The following is a 24,362-nucleotide window of genomic DNA, read 5'->3' as shown; positions in this document are numbered from 1 at the left end:
ACGACAGGCCTTTCTTTTGCCTCTTTTTGCTCATTCCTGACCTTTAATCTGCCTCGTTCTGCTCGTTTTTCTATTTTATTCTGCCTGTTTCTGCTCGTTTCTTACCTTTATTTTGTCTCTTTCTGCTTGTTGCTGAGCTTTATTCTGACTCTTTCTGCTGGATTCTGACCTTTATTTGGCCTCTTTAATGCTGGTTTATGACTTTTATTCTTCCTCTTTCTGCTATTTTCTGACCTTTATCTTTCCTCTTACTGCTTCTTACTGCCTTTTATTCTGCATCTTTCTGCTAATTTCTCACCTTTATCTTACCTCTTTCTGCTCATTGCTGACGTTTATTCTGCCTCTTTCTGCTTGTTTCTGACCTTTATTCGGCCTCTTTCTCTACGTTCTCACCTTTATCTTATATCTGTGGGCATAGAAAGAGATGATGCCTTTGCTTCCAGCGGACAGGAGCACTGTGACAGCTCCGGCCCAGTAGAACCAGCGTGTTTGCTTTAGCTTGGCAGGCGCTATCAGCTTCCACCAAGCAAACGTAAACAGCCATGTCACAGGGGTGGGCACCTCAGGACAACGCATGATCTGGCCCTTAGGGGTGGCGGTCCCCAGGGCCGTAGCTGACTCCAGGAGGTGGGCCACGCAGCCCCCCCCCCTTACTTTTTAGGGCCATCCCCGGGGAAGTGGTGGTACCCGTGTCCTTATGTGGTCCGGGTAGGGGGCGGCATGGCCCCTCTCCCATTGAAGCATGCCTACAGACATGGATTTCATTCTGCAGAGAATTTTCTCTTTGGAACAGCTCATACAGCCCAGTCTCGCCCTGAACTAGATTAATTGAGCTCACATTGTTGGACCGTGTCTGGATCCTTTTACGCCCACAGACATGAAACTCGTTCCATTGAGTATTTTCCCTTTTGGAAGAGATCACCCTGGATTTGTACAACTGAGCTAGCGTTTTTGGAAATGTTCCTTAATTCTATTACTCTTTGGGCCCCTCTGCCTGAATTGTTGCTTGTTTGACTGGCTGGACCTTACTCGACCCTTCAACTTCAGAGTATTGGACACATATCCAATTGACTGGGTTGATTGATAGGTGAACACCCTAAATATCGAATCCAAAATATAGAGGGCCCAAAATATCGAGTCAAAAATATAGACAGCCCAGAATATTGAATTACTAAAATATAGACAGCCCAGAATATCGAATTTAGGGTATGAAATATCAAATTCCATAATATCGAATTTAAAATATCGATTTCTATAATATCGAATTTATTTTAGTGTTATGTATGGTAGTATATGTATTAAAAATATGTATTAATTTTGTAATGTATGTTTAATTGTTTTTTAAGTAATGAATGTTATGTAATTTAATACTTGCCTAATTTGATTCCTTAGCGGGTTGTGGGTTTATAGTAAAATAAGGTGGGAAGTAATTTAATTATAGTAAATTAAATATTCATTTTTATTTATATGTATTGATAATTGATTGATAATTAATTTTTAATTGGTAATTAATTTGTATTAATTGGTAATTAATTTTTATTATTTGGTAAATAATTTGTATTAATTAATTAATTGATAATTATGTTAATTGTATTTATTTGGAGTGGGTTATGGGTTTATAGGGGAATGGGTTGGGAAGTAATTTAATTGTAATAAAGTAAATATTTATTTTTATTTATATGTATTGATAATTAATGATTAATCAGTAATTAATTTTTATTAACTAGTAATTAATTGTTTTAATTGGTAATTATTTTTTATCAATTGGTAATTATTTTTAATAATTTTTTTATTGGTATTGATAATTAATTGAATTTTATTTTAATATTAAATCATTACTTTCCCTACTGTTGCACTCTCTGGAATGGGAATAGTAATTTTTAGCCCCACTCTATCCAATGAGTTCCCTACTGTTGTACTCACTGGAGTGGGTATAGTAATTTTTACCCCTCTGCTCTCCAACACTTTTCCTACTGTTGCACTCACTGGAGTGGGAATATTAATTTTTACCCCTACACTATCCAACGCTTTCCCTACTGTTGGACTGATTGGAGTGGAAATAGTAATTTTTACCCTCCCGCTAGCCAACGCTTTCCCTACTGTTGCACTCTTTGGAGTGGGAATAGTAATTTTTACCCCTACGCTATCCAACGCTTTCCCTACTATTGCACTCACTGGAGTGGGAATAGTAATTTTTACCCTCTCGCTATGTAACAAATTCTCTACTTTTTTTAGATTACATTTATTATTTTTATATTTTAAGGTTTTCTTACATTATTTTAAGTATGTTTTATTTAATTGTTTACAATATTTAATTCATTTTATAATTTTTTTAATATATTTTAAAAATTCGATACTTTAGTTAACTATATTTTTAACAATCTATATTTTGGATTCAATATTTTAGAAATTACCTGTTTGTAGATAGGGATTTCTTTACTTTGTCTTTTGGAGTCGATATTTTGGGCATTCTATATTATGTCTTTTGGAGTCGATATTTTGGGCATTCTATATTATGTCCCTCGATATTAAGTCACTAAACCGATTGATTTAATGCTAACACTATCTACTTCATCAATTAGAATGCCCTGATATTACCAGGTTGCGTGCAAAAAAACTTATGTGCACTTGATGATGCCTCACCTTATCTTTTCACATTGGAGATTTCTTGTTCATTCACAACACTGCAGAATTATATATATTCCGGTCCTGAGGATGACCTAAAATTCAAACAGCTTGAAACACCATTGACCATTCAGCGAATTCTTTGGTGTTTTTTGGTTCCTAATACAGCAAAAGGAAGGGGAGGTAGAGGTAGCGCCTAGGTTTATCCTCCTGCTTGAAATGTGTCACCCATAAATTCCAACAATTCAAAAAAAACTGCCCAAAAGGGAATGATATTTGAATACAGCAATAATTTACTGCATCCGTTTAATAGAAAAAAGGCATTTTTCTGGAGACCCCTCACCCACCAGGGTTGCCCCTAGGTGGTTTGCTTCATCATTGGGGTTCAACCCAATCATCTACGGATTGAGGCATGCTACGATTCGGCAATTACGCAGGAGAACTTACTGGTTGACTATCAAACAAAGGAAGTAGGGACTGGAAAAAAGAAGTAAAAAATGTCTAAGGCAAAGGATTTTATCAACAAATTCCCCATTTAATGAAACAGCAGCATCTAGTACAAATGCAATGGGACCCACTTAGGATGAACTGACAGAATTTAAATGTAGTCAAATAAAAACTATGATTCATGGAAATATGATGACAGACTAGCTGAGAGCTAATGCAGCACCCAGAGGACTAATCGTCCAAAATGAGCCGTTCATTTTCCAACAAGACAAGACCTTCAAAAAAGACTGGTCCCTGATATCGTGACAGGGACTGGTTGGTCCTGATAATCACGACAGCAGCACGCTTGTCACTAGAAATGAAGGAAGAAATCCATACCATCGAGGTACGCCTGAAGTCCTACCAATCAGTGACAGAACTTAAGAAGATACTGGAGGAATTGAGCAAAGAAATGCAGGAATTTGAAGATCCACTTAAAGACCCAAAATTCCAAAATCTTAAAAAGGATGCAAACAGTTTTATGCATGAAGGGATGATGTATCAAAAAAGAACCTGGATACAATACTGACACAGATGGACCAAACACTGGATCTGATAGTTCAGATTCCAGCAGCAATAGGAGGAACAACAACAGATACAGAAGGAATTTCTGTAGACAAATTATACACCAAAGGAAAAGGCTGGCACCCTCTCCAAAATCCCTGCCCACCTCCATTTTATTACAGCCCATCACCATTCCTTCAAAAGCAGTACGAATACTGGAACCCAGCCCAAATTCAACTAGCAGGTTAAGTAGGACCATCAATGTCTTTTTTAGGACAGGGAATAGGATCCCAAAGAGGACGTATGAAGAGGGGCCAACAAGTGCAGTGGTCAAATCCACTGGAGCAGACGAGGATGACAACGCTGAGCATGGACCCCACTGAAAACCCAGGAACGAGCAACCAATCAGCTTAGTGGTCAATATGATGGAAAAGGTCTTATCATCCACCCAACATTCTGTTTTGGAAAAAGGACTAGGATTCATCCCTACAGCAAGCCTCAACAAATTTAAGTTGAGCAGCAAGATCAATGAGTTCATTCGGAAGATCAAACTACCATTTTTTTTGCTGGAAAACCAACCACCGATACCCATAGGAGCGACACAGGATTACATCGTAAATCCACCTTCACACCACCATTTCCATCTTTGCCAGTAGAACTCCTTAAGGACATAGGGGAGATCGACCCCAGAACAATAAAAACCTTCCATAATACCACCAAAGAGGAACAAATGGCCATCCAGCAACTGACGAATGACACCAACCTAGTGATAAAACCTGCGGACAAAGGAGATGCAATTGTCCTACAATCTATGGAATCTTACTGTAGGGAAAATTTGAGACTATTGGATGGTGAGAGAAACTACCAGTGGATCTGAGATAGCCCCACAGAACGTATAAGAATACAGATAACCAGTATGGTGAAAGAAGCAGTCTCACATGATTGGATTACCAAAAAAGGAAGGGGATTTCCTGATTAACACCAACCCAACAATCCCATACTTTTATACAATTCTCAAAATCCATAAATCATTGGAGAATCCCCCTGGCCGACCTATTGTATCAGGCATCGGTTCAGTGTTGGAACCGCTCTCCAAATACGCAGATGCCTTTCTTTGTCCCCTGATTCAGGGCACAAATACAAATCTACGGGACACAAAGCTGGTCCTGGGACTCCTCCAGGATCTACATTTTGACCCAGTCACCAACATTCCTATTGGACCGGATGTAGAGACCCTATAAACAAGTCTCCCACACAAAGAAACATTGGAAATCATTGAAGAAGTACTGTTTGAAACAGACTGGACCTACCATACACTGAGGCATCTGGTATTAGAATGCTGCAAACTGGCTTTGACTGAAAACTTCTTTCGCTTCGAGGACATGCTATTCTGGCAACAACACTGGACTAGCATGGGAAGCACCTTTGCCCCCAGTGTGGCAGGGTTGTATGTGCATCATTTGGAATCTCACAGAATCTTAGCATACACCAACCCATTCCTCCAGCACATAAAGCAATGGAAATGGTACATTGACGACGTCTCGGTGATCTGGGAGGGCAAGGAGTCAACAGCAGGAGAATTTTCTGTTTGCTCAACACACAAAACACCTTTCTGAAGTTCACCCTTACTATGAGCAGATCCAAATTAATATTTTTAGATCTGAACATCATGGCAGCAGAGGGGCTCCTCAAACCCATTACTCATGAAAAACCTACAGCCAAGAATTGTTTATTTCTGTATAACAGTTTTTGTCCTAGACACTTGAAACAGAATCTCCTATTTGGACACTTTCTTAGAATAAGGAGAAACTGCACAGAAATGGAAGACTTTAGAACACAAGCTGCAAAATTGCCTGACAAACTAATAGTAAGAAACTGCCCAAAACGGATTGTATCACAAGCAAGGAAACGTGCAAGTAACAATCACTTTTAGAGGCACGTCCACAGCAAAACAAGGAGCCAGACGAAAGACCCCTATGTATTACCACCTTCAATGTAGCCACGGATAGGGTTACTAAAATTGAAGGAAAACATTGGCGTATCCTCAACAGTGGAAAACTTGACATTCCAAAACCCCTGTTTTCGCACAGATGAGAGTGGAGCCTGAGGGACATACTGATTCATGCCCACCCAAAGCAAAAAGACACTAGTGAACAAACTATGTTGGGCTCTCCACCTACAGGCCACTATCCCTGCGGGAACTGCAGTGTCTGCCACCTCACTATTATCACAAAGACAGTGTCCTTTAATAACGGTATGAAGTGAGAACTACGAAAACTTACTAATTGCAACACCCCAGGAATAGTCTACCTCATCATGTGCCACTGCAATCTACACTTTATGGGTATGACCACACGGACAGTGAGTACAAGGATCTGCGAGCACGCCAGTAACATGAGATGCCAACGCATCACCACAAAAATGTCAATACACTTCGTCGAACAGAAACACATACCCAACGACCTGAAATGGCTGATCCTGGCACATATCAAAATTGTAAAAAATATAGAACAACTCCTGGAAAAGGAGCAGCGATGTGTGTACAAACTTCACACAGATACCCAATGACTACTTTCCATGGGGCCTCCTAAACAGAGTTTAACCTCTCCAATTCCTTTTTTCTGAGCAGAAATATGGAGCCCACCATAGGACGTCTACCCCCCAAAAAAACAAAGAAGTAGACAATATGGTCTGGCAAATTAAACACTTTTTATGAGGCGATTCATTAATTAGCACAACCATGATCCTTTGTTGTATACTTTTGTATTTTATCATCATTTGTATAGTCTAAACTATAACAGGGATACTATGGCCTTTTTAGCCTTTCTCAAATTCCCCGTATTTTTTTTCTTCTTTTTAATTTTTCGTAATCATTTTTTAAAAAGATTTTTTTCGCAAAGTAGTTTTCCTTTAGAGCACTATAAATGTCCTTTTCAATGAGTATTCACTGCCGGTCTGGATGAGGAATAGAAGTTCCGTTCAAGAAGTTCCCCTTAAAATAATGCTGACAACTTTGACGCGCATTACCAATTTATTTGCGGGCCAAGTTTCCAAAATGGGTCACTTGCTGTGTCAAAAACCTCGGCCATTTTGGAACGTGTTTCGTTCTAGTTTATTGAATGGGCACACGCCTCTGCCGCGTATACGTCGTTCGTACGCAGGCTTTTTGATAAAATGGTACCAAAGCAACAACACGTTAATATGTGGTCCCTGGAGCAAAGAGTAGGTTCACTATCTGAGGCGGCTTTGACGAAGTAAGTAACATGGGTTTTCTTTCCCACACGGCCGACACCGTTTTACTTAATTTACATTGCCGGCAGCATTTCTTCTTTTTCTCATTTGTGAAATTGTCTCTCCATCAGAGAGTGACTACAGGCCCCTCAACGCCGGTTTTGACCATGACACTATAGTTTAGCGTCCCATAAGTACCTTTTTGGAGCAATTATTTCCTAAGTGTTAATGGTGTTGTTTTGTCTTGTTCTGCTCACTGGTGTGTTTTTTCATCACTGACCACAGAGTGTGGCAACAATATTTTCACGCTGAGACTCATCAATGGCTACAATTACTGTGCATCCACAGCATATGGGTGGTTTATAGACCTTATTCAGGGTAACCCTGTGACCTGCTGGCTCAGCTGACAAGTCTGTGGTTTTTAACGTTTTTGCTCTCTATTTCAGATACAGGATAATCCTCCATACCATATGTATTAAAAGTGCATGCACAAAATATATGTACAAGTGTGTCCTTATTAAAGGACTTGTTAGGAGTGGTACTAACTGGCTGGTTCCCATTTGGTCCTGAAGAAGAGCCTGTAGGGGATTGGGTCGAAACATGTTGACCTTATATTACTGAGATAATTTGACTCATTGAGGTTTTCTTACCAGTAATCACCCCTGATTTTAACCTTGACAACCAGGGCCAGGAATTAAGTAGTGGCTCACTGGTTAGACATTTTTAACTCCTTTTTTCCTCACCCTTTTACTTTTGTTTGATAGTCAACCATTATATGCTCCTGCATAATCGCCGAGTCGTAGTACGCCTCAATCCATAGAGGATTGGGATGAACCCCAAAGATGAAGCTTGTAACCTAGGGGAACCCTGCTGGGTGAGGGGTCTCTAGAAAAAAGCCTTTTTCTTTTAAACGGATGCAGTAGATTCTTGCTGTATTCAAATATCATTCCTTTTTGGGCAGGTTTTCTTTTGAGTTTTTTGGTTCCTAATATGTCCTTCATGAATTGTGTTCTCATTACTAATGTCTTGTAACCAATTTTAAATGCTGTTATGCCTTTTTGCTAGTTCTTACACTTCTTTATGTGTTCACTCGTGCCATTCACTTTTACATGAGCATCTTGTGCACATTTTCTTTGGACTACACATACATACACTGTAATAGTGCTGATATAACTAATACAATTTGTATTTGTAGCTCTTAAATACAAGTTCCTTTTTTCTAAAGAAATATTTTTGTCTCCTCACTTCTGCTCTGTCACAATTTATTTAGATTTTATTTAATTGCCTATAAATATTACCTGTTGAGACATTGTTCTTTGTTATGTATTGATATCCAGGACCCCCATTGGACTACAGAAAATGATGAAAGTATTCAGTGAGTTCATGGCATCAAACAATATGATAATTAATAAAACCAAGACCTTCACAATGGTATGTAGAAATCAATCTAATAAATGCAGATCTTTCGGTATAAAAGGCTCCCTAATCAATAGAGTGAATACATTTTGTTATTTGGGGGGTTCTGTTTACGAGTAATGGCACATGGGCAAAACAGGTTTTAAATGCTAAATCAAAAATGAACCTGAAATTCAAATTGCATTGTTTCTTGTATTCCATGTCTGCCCCACATACATTCCTTGTTTAGCTCTATATTTATTTTGTCAGTAGGGGTGGAGCCATCCCAGGTCCTATCATTAACTAAGAATCTCATCAAGGTAATTTGTTTACAACATAGGTCTGAACGTAGATAATGCGAGGAGATGAGGAAAACAATGGTTGCTTTCTATATCTTTGATGGAAAGGGAGGGCTGCCAGGAGTATTTGACATCTGTTAACAATAGTCAGCATCGGTATGTCCTGACTAGATTTAGATCTGGTATGGCTGCCCATTTGATTGCATTTCCTAAGATGAAATCTTGCTCTTCTGATTAGACTCCTTGTCCCTGTGAAGGAATGAGTAAACAAAGCACACAGCACTTTATCTTATTTTGTAAATTTTATAAGAAATTGTGATGCTGACATTCAATTCACTGAAAAAAACATAGGTTTTAGGGGTGTTCTAGTTAGCTGGACATTTCACTCGTACAAAACCATTGAAATTCCTCCGTTATAGTTAGTTGTACTAACTATAACTCTTTTGGCAAGAAAGCGGCAAGCACTAGCTTGAAGAACTTTCCCTGTCCACTTTCTGTTGCTATAACGCCCAGCCAATGAGAATCCTTGGCAGGATTTTTAACAAAAGCCAGCGAAAAACTTACAGCTTGGAGCACAGAGCAGATACCTGGCATTGAGAAAGGCATTCGCTGAAACGCATCTGACAGGGGCTGAAAGTGTGGACATCGGGCAGATTCCTTTGTGCATCCTGGTGGCATTAAACCTGTGTTGAGCAACCCTAGCATGTGCCAGACCCGTTTTTCACTAAGCAGGATTGGTGGAATATATATAATTGGCCGCTCGCACAGCCTCTTGGATCCAGTAGTCCACATAAGTAATACTCATGTGAGCTGGCACTCAGTTTTCTCTGTTCAATTGAATAAAATCCCAAGTGGATGCTGAATAATGGTGGCGGAAGATTGCTGGTGAAGCGGGACCCATCACGCAGCACCCACTTGGGATTTTATTCAATTGAACAGAGAAAACTGCGTGCCAGCTCACATGAGCAATACTTATGTGGACTACTGGTTCCAAGAGGTCGTGCGAGCGGCCACACCCACTGAGGATTGGATTCCCTTTTAAAAGTAGTGCACCCATGGCTTCGCAATTATCTACATCAAGCCTTTGAGAAAGTGCAGAGACACGAAACGCGTCAGGCTTTGGAAAGCAGCAGTGTAATGCAAACTTCCACTAGCGGCAGGCTGCATTCAACTTTTATAGCAGAACCTACCTGTGCGAAGGCTCTTCCGTCGGGGTAACTCTGTTGGTGTGTATATATATATATATCAAAACAAAACCTTTTCAGGCATAGAGTGACGCATAAATTATGCAAAAAAGAAGGAGATAACTCTGGGTAGTTAAATACCAACTCAAGCCATCCTGAAAGGAGAAAAAGCAACCCCTGACACAGTGTTTCGCTCTAATTAGAGCTCTACAGAGACGTATAGCTTTGTCCAGACACAAGGGAGCACCGAGTATAAGTCAAAACAAAACCCTTTCAGGTTTAGAGTGATGCATAAATTATGCAAAAAAGAAGGAGAGAACTCTGGGTATTTCTCAAGTTTATGTGGAAAGCAGCTCAACACCAGCGACACTCTAGATCTGCTCACCTGAAATGAGTAAAAGCAACAGCTGACACAGTGTTTTGCTCTACTTTAGTCATTTCAGGTTGGTTTGAGTTGGTATTTTACCAATTCAAAGCTGTAATACTGTGCCTGGAGTGATAAATGGCTTTTGTCCTTTTCTATCTCGGTGTGGATGGCACTGTGCTAATCCTATGCTTAAAGACTTTGATAGAAAAACAGGCATTTGAGGTGAGAAGATCTAGAGTGTCGCTGGTGTTGAGAGTGATCTAACAGGAGCTGCTGTCACTGACCATGTCATGAATGATGTAATATGTGACATCATCAGCAGTAGATTGCAGGCACGTGAGTTATAGTTAGTACAACTAACTATAACAGAGAAATTTCAATAGTTTTGTACGAGTAAAATGTCCAGCTAAACATAACACCCCTAAGACCTATGTTTTTTTCAGTGAATTTCTAAGGTTTTTTAAATGCTAATTCCTAACTATAACATGTCTGAAACCTATGGTTTTTTCAGTGAATTTCAAAAGTTTTGCAAATGACAATTTTTAAATGGATTAATTGTTATATTTATTTTTTTGATACTGATTTACTAAATTTTTTTAACTATTTATTTTTAGATATTTTATTTTTTAAATTACATTATAATTACATTATACAATACATTACAAAATATACTTTCTCAGAATGAATTACTTTAGTTTACATACTTTGCAAATAGGCAATAGACTTTTAAGTACAGTAGTTACAGTTGTTGCAATGGGCAACACAATTTCAAACACAATGCAACATTGAGGTCAATATGAATTTCTAGTTAAATGCAATTAGTTACTTTATGGATTACTTCTCTAACCACAGTACTGGATCCTAGATTCAGTCCTGGGACATCTCCTGTAAACAGTTGAGTAAAAGCGTTTTGGTAACAGTAGTGATTTTTAGGGAATATTATTGTATTTTAAAAGTTGAAACTTTTTCACATAGAATCACCAATGTTATCCTACGGGAGGAAATTCACTTAGCAGGTGAGTAGTGTTATCGTTACTTTTTCTTACTCAGTGGTGGATCTTGGATCCAGCACTGGTGTATCTCTTGTAAACAGTTGAAAGAATGCGTTTAAGTCATCCAGGCGATTTTATGGAATATTTGTAGTTTGTGAAAATCGACACTTAAAAACTTTTCTGGTGAAAACCAGACAATGGATTCCTATGGAAGGAAATACAAGTTATTAGTAAGTACGGTTAGAATTACTTTTCAGGGTCAGTGCTGAGCTAAAAGATGCAGCACTGGGTTCTCTCCTGATAACAGATGAGTAAATCAGAATTTGTTGTTCGGATGATTTTAGGTGAATATTTTAAAGTTCCAAAACACCACACATAGAAGAATTTCTAAGTGAAACCAGTCAATGTGAGCCTATGGAAGGATATTAAAGTTACTGGTAAGTATGGTTAGAATTACTTTTCAGGATCAGTACCGGGCTCAAAGATGCAGCACTAAGGTCTCTGCTGATAACAGGTGAGTAAATCGGGATTTGTAGTTCGACAAATTTTTTAGGAATATTTGTAAGTTTAAAAAATCGACACAGAAACTTTTTCAGCAAAAAACAGGCAATGATATCCTATGGAAGGAAATTCAAGATACTGGTAAGTATGGTTAGAATTGCTTTTCAGGATCAGTACTGGGCTCAAAGATGCAGGACTGAGGTCTCTCCTGATAACAGGTGAGTAAATCGGAATTTGTAGTTTGGCTGATTTTACTTCGGTCCAGTATATATAGAGCCACTTTACTACACCATCCCCTCCCTTCACCACTGTGCAAACACGCCTTGTGGCGCGTTTTAAGTTGGGGAAATAATTCCCCTGCAATCCTGAGACTTTGCCCCCCCGGGGGCTATTTAGCATAGAAGCACGGGAGACCGCGCTTCATTTTTTTTTTATCGGCAGGATCCGTGCACCCTGCATGGATTCTGGCAATTTGAGGGGTCCTTGGGGGTCCTTATGGGACCCCCTGAGCAGTCCTAGGGTGTCAAGGTGTTTCTACCCTGCCCCCTTTTCGCATTTTTCACATTTATTTCTTAGGTTTCTAGTGAAGATGGCTGCCAACACTTCCTGATTTGGAGTGTTGGCAGCCAATTAGCATGCAGCTTATGCTCGGCAGGGTGCGCGGATCCTGCGCGGCCATAGATATATATGTGATTTTTATTGTTATTTTTTCAGAAACTACTGAACAGATTTACACCATTTAAGCAAAAGGCGTGACTCTGAACCAAAGTCTACCTCTGCCAAATTTGGTGCAATTCGGTTCAGCAATTCGGGTTGTAGCTGCGACTAAAGGTTCCTATGGGAAATTGAATGGGGAAAGCACGTTTTGGGACCCCCATTTTTTCTAGGCCCCCGCTTGACGAATCACTCCGAGACTTTCAGGATAGGAGCGGACCGAAGTGCCCCACCAGCTTTGAAAATATTGCAGATTTGTCAACCGGCGCCAAAGTTTTTTCAAATAGAATGTTGTGGATTTCTATGGAAAATAGGTCCTAACTGTAATATTTCTGTATATATATATATATATATATATATATATATATATATATATATATATATATATATATATATATTACCTACTGGCGGTCGCCAGTAGGTAGGATTTTTTTCAATGTTAAATCTCAAAATTCTATTTGGAATAACTTTGGCACCAGTTGACGAATCTGCCTGAAAATTTCCTCAAAATGGCCTTGTCAAGTTCCGGTCTTTCCCTTAAAGTTTGGGGAGGATTTGTCAAGCGGGGGCCGAGATAAAAGGGGGGTCCCAAAACGCGTTTTCCCGATGTTAATTTCCATATGGCGGTCGATTTCACTTTTAGCTCGAACGTCTGAATGGATTTACACCAAACTTAGCAAAATTGTAGGGACTAGTAGCCCGATGTGCCTTTGCTATGTCTCAAGATATGTGCTCCAGTGGATTTTGAGTAATTTAGGTTCAAAAAAATATATATATCTATAGGCACGCCCCGGTACGCGCTCAGGGGAGCGCACCGGGCGCGCCACGCGACTTGCGCGCAGAACGCTGATTGGCTCTTGGGTGTCTGTAAACATTCTAAACAGTCTGGAGCGGCCGCCATCTTGTGTCTCGGTAAAATCGAGACACAAGAGGTGGCAAAAACAAAGGGGCCAATGACCATAAGGGGGCAGAGTAGACCCCCTCTGACCCCCTAGGTTTGATGTGGGGGCTAAAATAGGGTCCTGCGGAGCATTTAAAAAAAAAATCGATTTGCGCGGGGGGGGGAGGGTGTAAAAAAATGCGCCTCGTTGCGCTATATTTAAAAAGTGACGCATCTAGGTAGATGGGTCACTTTTTAAAACCCTGCGCCACATTATATCTGCGTCAGGTATAATGTATGCAGAGGGGGCGTTCCCCCGCAAAAAGCTTGGTAATAGCGACGCAGTGAAATCTATGAGATTTCACTGCATCACTTTTAGGATGCTGTTGCGTCAAAATCTTGCGCCTGCCTCACAGCAGGTGTAAGACTGACGCAAGACCTTTCACATGGTGCTTTCCCCATGTGAAAGGACGCATTACTGGAGTTGCGTCACTTTTGTGACGCACTCCAGCAATGCGTCACTTTTGTGTTTACAGATACGTCAGAAATACTGACGTATCTGTAACTCCTTCGGTGCGCTTCCGGGTGCGTTTACGCGTCACGAACGTAGGCGCTTCCGGGGCGCAAACTTGGCGCAAACGTAGGCGCTTCCGGGTGCGTTTACGCGGCGCGAACGTAGGCGCTTCCGAGGGCACTTACGTTGCGCGCCGAAGTGACGATCAAACTTTTACGGAAATGCATAATCATTTTCCTTATAAAAAAAAACTGATTTTATTTGTATGGTACGAAATGTTTTGCATTATTATTAACTTTTCATTCATATTTTTTTTCACGAACGAAAGTAGCGCTTTGGGTGCGCTTTCAGGTGAGCTCACCGGTTAGCTTACAGGAGAGCTTACCGGAGAGCTTACCGGAGCGCGCACCCAGAGCGCAAAAGAAAAAAATTATATAAAAAAAAAAAATGAATACTTACACAAAACAGCAAATTGTAAAAAAAAAAAAAGGTTAGAAACTCGATATAGAAAGGAATTAGCATTTAAAAAACCTATGAAATTCACTGAAAAAACCAGAGGTTTCACACCAGTTATAGTTAGGAATTAGCATTTAAAAAACCTAAGAAATTCACTGAAAAAACCATAGGTTTCACACCAGTTATAGTTAGCTGGAAATTTTACTGACATAAAACCATTAAAATTCCCAAGTTATAGTTAGTTGGACTCACTATAACTTGCGCGTGTAATGCACTGCTGATGACATCACATATTACATCACTCATGACATGGTTTTATGTCAGTAAAATTTCCAGCTAACTATAACTGGTGTGAAACCTATGGTTTTTTCAGTGAATTTCTTAGGTTTTTTAAATGCTAATTCCTAACTATAACTGGTGTGAAACCTCTGTTTTTTTCAGTGAATATATATATATATACATACCTCTACTCCTAATATATATATATATATATATATATATATATATATATATATACATTCACCTAAAAAACCATAGGTTTCAGGCCTTATATAGTTAGGAATTAGCATTTAAAAAACCATTGAAATTGCTCCTATATAGTTAGTTGGACTAACTATATTTCGCGCATCCACAATCCACTGCTGATGATGTCACATATTACATCATTCATGACATGGTCAGTGACATCCCTGATGACATCACTGATGACATCTCAAACGACATCACTGATGACATCTCATTTGACATCACTGATGACATCATCCAGTGACTGTGTGTTTCTGTAAAGTTTAAATATGTGTTACATATTGAAGAATGAGTGGATGTATAAGTGTCTGGATGAAGGATTTAGTAGGTGCATGACTGACTGTATGAGTGAGTGATTAAATGTGTCTTACTAAATGCATGGGTTAGTGACTAACCTGTCTGAATGTGTGCATCAGTATGTCTGTTGTTGTGTAAGCTGCTGCATGTGTTTATCAGTAGCGATATGAGTGGCTATATGGGTTATTGATTGGTTGCCCACATATTTGAATGGGAGACTGAGTGTGTGTGTGGGTGGCTGGGAGGTGTGTGACTCTGTGCATAGATGTGTGAGCAGTTGATTCACTAGGTGTATGAGTTCAAGAGTGCATGTGGAAACAGCTATATGGGCAGTTGACTGTGTGCATGGGTGTGTTGGTGAGTGAATGGATATCTCAGTGCTACATGTGCAAGTAAGTACATATGTAAAACACAGTGCATGTGAGAGTTGGCATATGTAAATGGCTATACATGAGAGCCAGTGAATGTGCGAGTGGCTATATGGATCATTGTGTACTTGTATCAGTGATTGTATAAGAGAGTAAGTATGTGTTAGTATATGTTTGAATAAGTAACGTGTTGTGTGTATAACTGTATAGTTGAGGAAATGGAAGTGTGATTGATTGTTTGCATGACTGACTAGGTGTGTGAGTAACTCCATGGATAAGTGGCAGTTTGTGCGTGTCTGTATAGGTGTATGAGTTCATATGATAGTGTTGTATTGATGAGTGACTGTATGTATGAGTGATTCTATGGGTGAGTGAGTGAATGTGTGTGTAGACCTAGGAATCAGTGAGTGTGTATGTAGTAACTGGTATTGGTGTGTCAATAGTTTCAAGAATGGTAGTCTGTATTTAACACTGGGTGTATCAAAGGTTATTTTAGAGTGTGAGGAGGTGCATCGTATTATCACATGAATGATATCATCAGTAAATCCGTTCCGCTCGCGGATTTTGCGGATTTTCGGTAAATTTGCAATCCGCGAACTCTCGCGAATTTACCAAAAATCCGCAAATTCGCACGCAGCGGAATTTTTTTCTTGGTGATACAATATTGCGGCGTGCGGCGTTCACTTACCGTCATTCAGCGTTTGCCGAGTTGTTTTTCTCGATATTTTGCGAGTGCTGCGCCATTTTGGATCTTGCTGCGGGATCCCGTGGGAGTTTGGCGACGCATCGCGAGAGTTCGCAATTGCGAACATGTAGGTGCGGCGGGCAGCAACAATCTCGCACTCGCGAAATTACAAAATTTGCAATTCTGCACAAGAAATCCACTAGCAAGCAGCATAGACCTTCTGAAAATGATGATTTTTATCAGAATAACTCCTCAGGTTGACATTTGCCTGCACTTTTTTTGGATTTGAGGCCTTTTGACTTTCTTTGGATCACTTTTGGATTAGAAATCAACTTTCACAAGTAAGTTTGTTTGGGGCATTACAGTTGCTGTTCTGCAGAAAAACGAGTTTTGCAAAACTGAAAGCACTCAGCAGGTGCAAAAGTTCACTCATCATTAGTAACCATTCCCTGTAGTACTTCCTGAGGGGCCCCTCCAGAGTTCAGTTGCCTATGTTTGTTTGGGGCATTACAGTTGCTGTTCTGCAGAAAAACGAGTTTTGCAAAACTGAAAGCACTCAGCAGGTGCAAAAGTTGAAACTCATCATTAGTAACCATTCCCAGTAGTGCTTCCTGACTGGGGACCCTCCAGAGTTCAGTTCAGTCTATGACCCTGCTCTGACCCTCACAGCAAGCTCATAGAATAGCTACAAGTAGGCCACAAAGGTCCTGGGAAAAAAATTGCACTGCAACAGAAAGCAAATTACAGATAAGGAAGCAGGTGCCAGACTGGAATTTTAAAACCGTGACACATTAATAAATCAACCCCAAATTAATTCATGTCAGTTGAAGCAGGGCAGGTGTGCTTGCTTTTCCCCCCCATAATCTACAGTGATGAACCAGAGGGTGGCATTGATGTACCAGAGGGTGGCATGGGTGAAACAGGGTGGCAGTGGTGAAACAGAGGGTGCTGTGAACCTGTGATGATGAACCAGACGTAGAAAAAACATAGTCGCGACCGTTGCGAGCCGACAAGTAAGTTCGCAATTGCGAACTGGTACAAAACCCTTGCAAACTGGCAGAAACCCTTGCAAACACAAAAAAAAAATCTGCGAATTGGTGGGAATTCACGGATTTTGTGGATTGCGAGTTCGCAAATACGCAAATTCGCGAACGCCAGATTCGCAAAATCCGCCCATGCTTAATCATCAGTGATGTGATCAGTGATGTCAAATGAGATGTCATCAGCGATGTCATCAGTGATGTCATTTGAGATGTCATCAGTGATGTCATCAGTGATGTCACTGACCATGTCATGAATGATGTAATATGTGACATCATCAGCAGTGGATTGCGGGTGCGCGAAATATAGTTAGTACAACTAACTATATAGGAGCAATTTCAATGGTTTTTTAAATGCTAATTCCTAACTATATAAGGCCTGAAACCTATGTTTTTTTAAGTGAATTTGCAAGGTTTTTAAAATGCTAATTCCTAACTATATAAGACCTGAAACCTATGGTTTTTTAAGTGAATTTGCAAGGTTTTTTAAATGCTAATTCCTAACTATATAAGTCCTGAAACCTATGATTTTTTAAGTGAATTTGCAAGGTTTTTTAAATGCTAATTCCTAACTATATAAGGCTTGAAACCTATGGTTTTTTCAGTGAATTTGCAAGGTTTTTTAAATGCTAATTCCTAACTATATCAGGCGTGAAACCTTTATTTTTTTCAATAAATTTCAAAGGTTTTGTAAATGCTAATTCTATTAGCGGATAATGTTTATATATGTTATTATCCTTCTGGGACCACCTGAGCAGCCATCTTGTTTCTCAGGAGAAGTGAGGCACAAGAGAGCACAAAACAAGAGTGGAAAACGTGAAAAGGGGCAGAGTTGAGACCCCCTTCTCAGGGGGTCCCAGAAGGACCACCAAGTGAAAACAAAATTTATTTATTTTTTTTAATCGCTGGGTACGCGCACGGTACACGTACCCTACGCGTACGGTGCGCGTACCCCATGATTTATTATTATTTTTTTTTTTATTTGCCCTTGGGGGTACTTTTGGGACCCCCTGAGAAGGGCTAGAGGGTTGGAGGGTCTCTACCCTGCCCCCTTTTCGTGTTTTCCACTATTGTGTTGGACTCTCTTGTGCCTCAGTTCTCCTGAAAAACAAGATGGTGGCCAACACTTCCTGGTTTGGACAGTTTGGAATGTTGACAGTCGACAGCCAGCCAATCAGAAACTTGCTCGCGCACGTAAGGGTACGCGCACGTACGCGTACCATACGCGTACCGTACGCGTACCATACGCGTACGGTGCGCATACGGTGAGCGCACATAGATATATAATTTGATCAAATCAATTTTCTCAACAACTACTGGAGGGATTTTCACCAAATATAGAAAAGGCACTACTGCATACCTGTCCCTACCATTTTGCCAAGTTTGGTGTAATTCCGTTCAGCCGTTCGGGCTGTAGCCGTGTCTAAAGGTGCCATAGAAAATGCCATTTGAAACATTTCAAATTCAATTTTCGCAAGAACTACTGGAGGGATTTTCACCAAACATAGCCAAGGCACATCTGCATACCAGGCCCTACCACTTTGCCAAGTTTGGTGTAATTCCATTCAGCCGTTCGGGCTGTAGCCGTGTCTAAAGGTCCCTATGGAAATTAACATGGGGAAAACATGTTTTGGGACCCCCCTTTCGGCCCCCGCTTGACAAATCCCCCCGAAACTTTCAGGGAACGAGCGGAGCGGAGCTGGCCAAAATTCTGGAAAATTACACACAGTTTCCTCAATCGGCGCCAAAGTTATTCCCAATAGAATGTTGAGCACATATAGATATATAATTTGCTCAAATTCAATTTCTCAACAACTACTGGAGGGATTTTCACCAAATATAGAAAAGGCACTACTGCATACCTGTCCCTACCATTTTGCCAAGTTTGGTGTAATTCCGTTCAGCCATTCGGGCTGTAGCCGTGTCTAAAGGTCCCATAGAAAATGCCATTTGAAAAATTTCAAATTCAATTTTCGCAAGAACTACTGTAGGGATTTACACCAAACATACAAAAGCACTGCTGCATACCAGTCTCTACCATTTTGCCAAATCTGGTATAATTCCGTTCAGCCGTTCGAGCTGTAGCCTTGTCAGAATGTCCCTATGGAAATTAACATGGGGAAAACACGTTTTGGGACCCCCCTTTTTTCTCGGCCCCCACTTGACAAATTCCCCCGAAACTTTCAGGGAAGGAGCGGAGTGCAGCGAGGCAAATTTAAGGAAAGAGACAGGCAGATCCCTCAATTGGCGCCAAAGTTATTCCCAATAGAATGTTCAGAATTTCCTATGGTAACTAGGTCCTAACTATATATAACTACTGGCGACCGCCAGTAGGTAATATATATATATAAAATATATATTAGGAGTAGAGGTATGGTTGTCCTATTTACAGGCCCTGACTTCACCACATGATGCCATGCAGGAGCAGCACCAAATATAGTCATGATATGACTATATTCCGGTCAGCACCACACGCAGCCTGTCCACATGATTTATACATCCACACGGACACGCTATAGGAAATGACAACATTAGCACCAGTGGAAGTCATTACATGTCGAATAATAATGATACATGTAATCAACCTTATAGTGGAGCACTGAAAATTCATTGTGTATACGATTGTAGGCATAATGTTCAATGTTATTTATTTTGTTATGCACGCATCCTAGTGTACTGTTGTTTATGCGAGTCATCTAATGGTGGAATTAATTGTTATATGTACAATTCATTTAATTATCCATTGTTTATTAAGTATTCCTAGATGTTAATAACCCACTAAAATATTTTTGGATGCATTTGATTATCGCATAATATATTACACCCGAGAAAATGCGACCTGGATAGTATATCTATTATGTCCATGATGACGTGATCCCGTGTTTATAAAATGAAGGTGTACCCACTTCCGGGTAACTTGACAGAGGCCTTCACGGCTGAAACGTGTTTTTGGTGAACAATAAATCTCACACAGATTGGATTGGTGTGCCACCTCTTTCCTTTTGTGGTTGGAACTTTATCTAATATTGTGGCTTTCGCTACCACGGCAGGCACTGGCGCTTTGAAGGAAGGCGAGCAGCGTGCAGCGAAAAACAGTTTTGGATGTTATTTACGTAGCCGCCCCAGCCGCTCCGGTGAGAATTTTCCTTGATGGGAATTGAAGACTGCGTTTATCGGGCGGTAAGTGTTTGGCAAGACCACATAAAATAAAGATTCGGAATCACACGGAGAGGGGGCAGAAGTAAATACTGGCATCGCCAAACTCCTCTGATTGATGCATGTGAAAAGACTATCGTCAATCTTTCATCAAGGGTTTTAACCATGGATGAGGAAACTTTACTAAAATTAGGTCTATCCTTCTGCCCAACCAGTGACTGGAATTTTGCGAATTCCAGCATTGATCTTTTTCTATACATTAGAAAATTGAAACTTAAAAAGCTACACATTTTGGCCAATCCCAGTCGGAGGCCCAGGATGGCCAGCTCAGACAATGAAAATGCCTCCCGTCCCCTGCCTGACTTCACGATGAATGATATTACCACCATCCTAGAAATTCAAGAACTAAACAGCAACATCATTGATCGCAGAAAGGATCCTACTAATGTACAGTTACAGACCTTGGGATTCACAGTGAATTCCACATCTAGGAGTAGTTTCAAGTTAAAATCTAAATGTAATCCCAATGTGGCTTATGATAATATCAAAGCTTATCATTCCGTACTTATACATGAATTGGTGAAACTAAGAAGTCACACCAACTATTGTATCAAATACAATCTTACCATGAAGCAAGGAAATACCCTTAAGTCCCTTATGAGCAATGGTTCAGTGACTATCAAGCCCTCTGACAAAGGGGGTAACATGGTGCTTATGGACACAATTGATTATAATGCTGAAGCACTACGGCAATTGAGTAATAATCACTGTTACAAGACCATACCACGCTCTCCCAAATTGGTAGAAGGCTGGTTTATTGGATGATGAAGAATTGAAATTCCTAAAAAATGACAATCCAAGAGTGCCCTGTTTCTACCTACTACCGAAGGTGCACAAACATCCCACCAGACCACCAGGGAGGCCTATTGCGACTTCGAACTGTGGTAAATATTTGATTTACCGTCCTAATTTCTATGCAGGTAAGTACTTAATCAATAATAACTCAATCGGAAAGAAAAAGGCAGAGTCCGTGGTGTTAGAGTTCTTAGGGGTTTTATTCCTTAAAAAGGAATGGTCATGACCGGATATCTTGTTCCTGCCACCACTGGGGTGCAGGAAGGGATAGAGCAATATTTTATTGACAATACATAGCTTATATACTTAAGTCACATTATAGAAACCAATACAGTAGGCGTAACAGCTGAGAGAAACAAGATAAAACACACACGTGGTATTGATACGTAATTAGAAGGCGTGAACTAGGCGTGAACATAGAGGTGTGTGCAAGAAACGTCACAGGTAGGTGTCACAAGTAGGTGTGTACAAGCAGAATTTGGCAATGTCAGCAGAAATCTGAGGCCTGGATGCGCGCGCAGCTGCATGACGTGTGATTGACGTGAAACCGGAGGGTGCAGGGGACTTGACATTTACACTGGCGGAAAGAGACAGAAGTCTGGCATGTCAGATCAACTCGTACTCTATCATATCTGGTATCTGATGTTTAGGAACCATATTATCTAGAAGGGAAAAGGTCTCTGGGGCAGAAGCTATTCTATACTGACTGTGAGTGCGTGTATAAGCGTCTAAGTGTCTGCATGAGATGAGAGGGGGCATGGGCCTACCATGGTAACAGAGGCTATGAATTACTTGCACGGAGACAGTGAGGCCGGGCCCTTTGCTCTGCAGCTGGGGGGATGTTTACTTAAACTAGTAGGCAGGAATGCATTTTCGAGGAGCGGAACAGATAATTCGAAGGTTGAATACAGTCTTGGCAGGCAGCAGGCTGAGCTAAGCGCCGTAAGCCGCACAGGGAGTAAGGCAGAGGTCACGGATACAGAGGCAGCCTGGGCTGAGGCTTTCAGAGTCAGAAGGCAGGAAAAAAGGCTCGATGGCAGAATTCAGGGCCTACTTCGCCAGAGCTGAAAAACGTGTAAAGTACACCACAAAAAGACGTTGGCATAGCATACTTAGGAACGGAATATTCAACCCATTCAGGGTGGGTCTGAAAGAGGACATGTTAACGTTGGACGCAAATGTATTTGCGTCTTCATAGCTGGCACAGGAGGGAAGTTACATGCACTTTAAGTTGGTACATGGAGACGGTGGGGTACACGTTAGGGAACATTACTTGACCATAAAATTTATTTTTCCTCATTCCCTCCTTGTTCCCTACGGACCCTTCATGATATATCGATCCTCATGAATCGATCAGTCTGTTCTTGTAACATCATTTGCTCTTCTTTCTTTCTTTCACGTTTTGAGAGAAAACTGGAATGTTCAATGCACGATGTGGCACACAGTCCACAAATCGCTGGCCCACACTGTAGGCACAGGCAGCAACTGAATACTATGACAAGGGCAATGCCTAGGAAGGATAGGATCTTCCATCCCCAAGCGGTCAACGTTGTCCAGAACCAACCGGACCAAGTCCAGGTGCCTGGATTCTGATGTATCAAACTTGCAATTTTATGAAGACGTGTAATAGCTTGGTATACCGTTGGCGCGTTTTCTGGAATGAAAACACAGCAACTTGACCCGATGACCTTACAAGCTCCGCCTCTATCTGCCAAGATGACGTCAATAACAAGACGATTCTGAAGAACAACAACCCGCATGGCGGACTGCTCCTCTGTTAAGTTACCTAGGGCGGAGGCCGTTTCATTCACTACTGCTGCGAGTGTTCTAGTTAATCTGCGTATTAGTTTACTGTTTTGGACGGGACCTGTGAAATAAAAGAATCCTTTATTGAAACCTGTGTATTGCTCCCATGCCGTTTCAGTGTAGTCGACAATCGGGAGATCTCTTCGGAGTCTATTCTTTACTAGGTTTGTATTTCTGTGATAATCAGGAGGGGCTAGAAAAACAGGTGGCAGAAGGAATGCAATGTAACAGGTACCATCCCAATCTGGAGGCAAGCGTATGTAAGCGGTATGGCCACAAACAAAGTAGGAATGACGAGTAGCTCTAAAGGAAGATTTGCCTTGATCACTGAATTCGACCACAGTAGTACATTTGCTATGACCTAAGTGTACTGAACCCTTCTTTCTGACACATAAATCACCAGTGACTGGTAATACTGACATAGCAGGGAGAACTGGTGCAGCTTCGGATTCGACAGTAAGGATCATAAGGCTAACTGTATAATTACCTAATCCATAAACTTCTTTTTCTAGATCAGTTCCTATTCTAATGGGCAGTCCCTTCTTGTCAGGGTAACAGGCATTAAGCAGAACTAAGTTCAAGTTTCCCCAAACCCAATTCCCTTTGAAAACAGCGACATCAGGATCTAAGGAATTATTTATTCTAAACCATGCACCACAGGAGCCATTGTGAGTGAACGGGTACGGAAAAAGAGGCAGAACTCCCTTGTATTTCTGATAGGGAGGGAGTCGGCCACATATCCAGCAGTTTGTAGCGTTGTTAGTCTGATGGGAGTGATGTAACATACTAATGAATGTGTTGTTGCGCAGCGCAAGTCTGTAAGAAACTTCGTGGGGAGGTAACTCACTAAAAGAATGTTCGACAGTGACATTGTAAGCAGATTGTTCACGCTTAAAAATAGGGTAATATATGGGAAGCAATATACTAGCAACAATAATCAGAAGACTTAGAAAAAACATAATCAATAACGTCACTATACAGTGACTGCGGAGTGATTTACAATATGTACGTTTCTTGAGTTGTCTCTCTCTCTCTCTATCTCGGTCTAGGGGATACATGTCAGAAACTATTTAACCGATTCACCTAGGGGAGGACTTAAACAATTAAACTGTCTGACTTGCTAGATCGAAGTTTCATTCGGTACTTCTCTTGGGGAGTTTTCTCTTGTTTGGGAACTTTAAAGTCACTAGGTTCGATGCAGTCTTTGGAGGGGGTGGACGAGTCTGTTTCTGGCAGCAGTTTGTTACATTTTTTTATATGACTCGTATGGATCCACCCCTTTCGGCCTTCCACCTTGATAGCGGTCCGCGTTGTAAGAAGGACGGTCTTCGGCTCTTTCCAGCGGGGCTCCAGCGGACTTTTCCTGTCGAAGTTCCTAATTAGCACTGTGTCACCGGGACGGACATCATGCGGCTTTACATCAGTGTTGTCAGGGAAGGCTGCGGCAACCTGTGAACGACATGATTGGAGTGCAGACATCAA

The sequence above is a fragment of the Lissotriton vulgaris genome, chromosome 2_1 (assembly GCF_964263255.1).
Source record: "Lissotriton vulgaris chromosome 2_1, aLisVul1.2, whole genome shotgun sequence".
NCBI lineage: Eukaryota > Metazoa > Chordata > Amphibia > Caudata > Salamandridae > Lissotriton > Lissotriton vulgaris.
Note: the sequence above shows the minus strand (reverse complement) of the source record.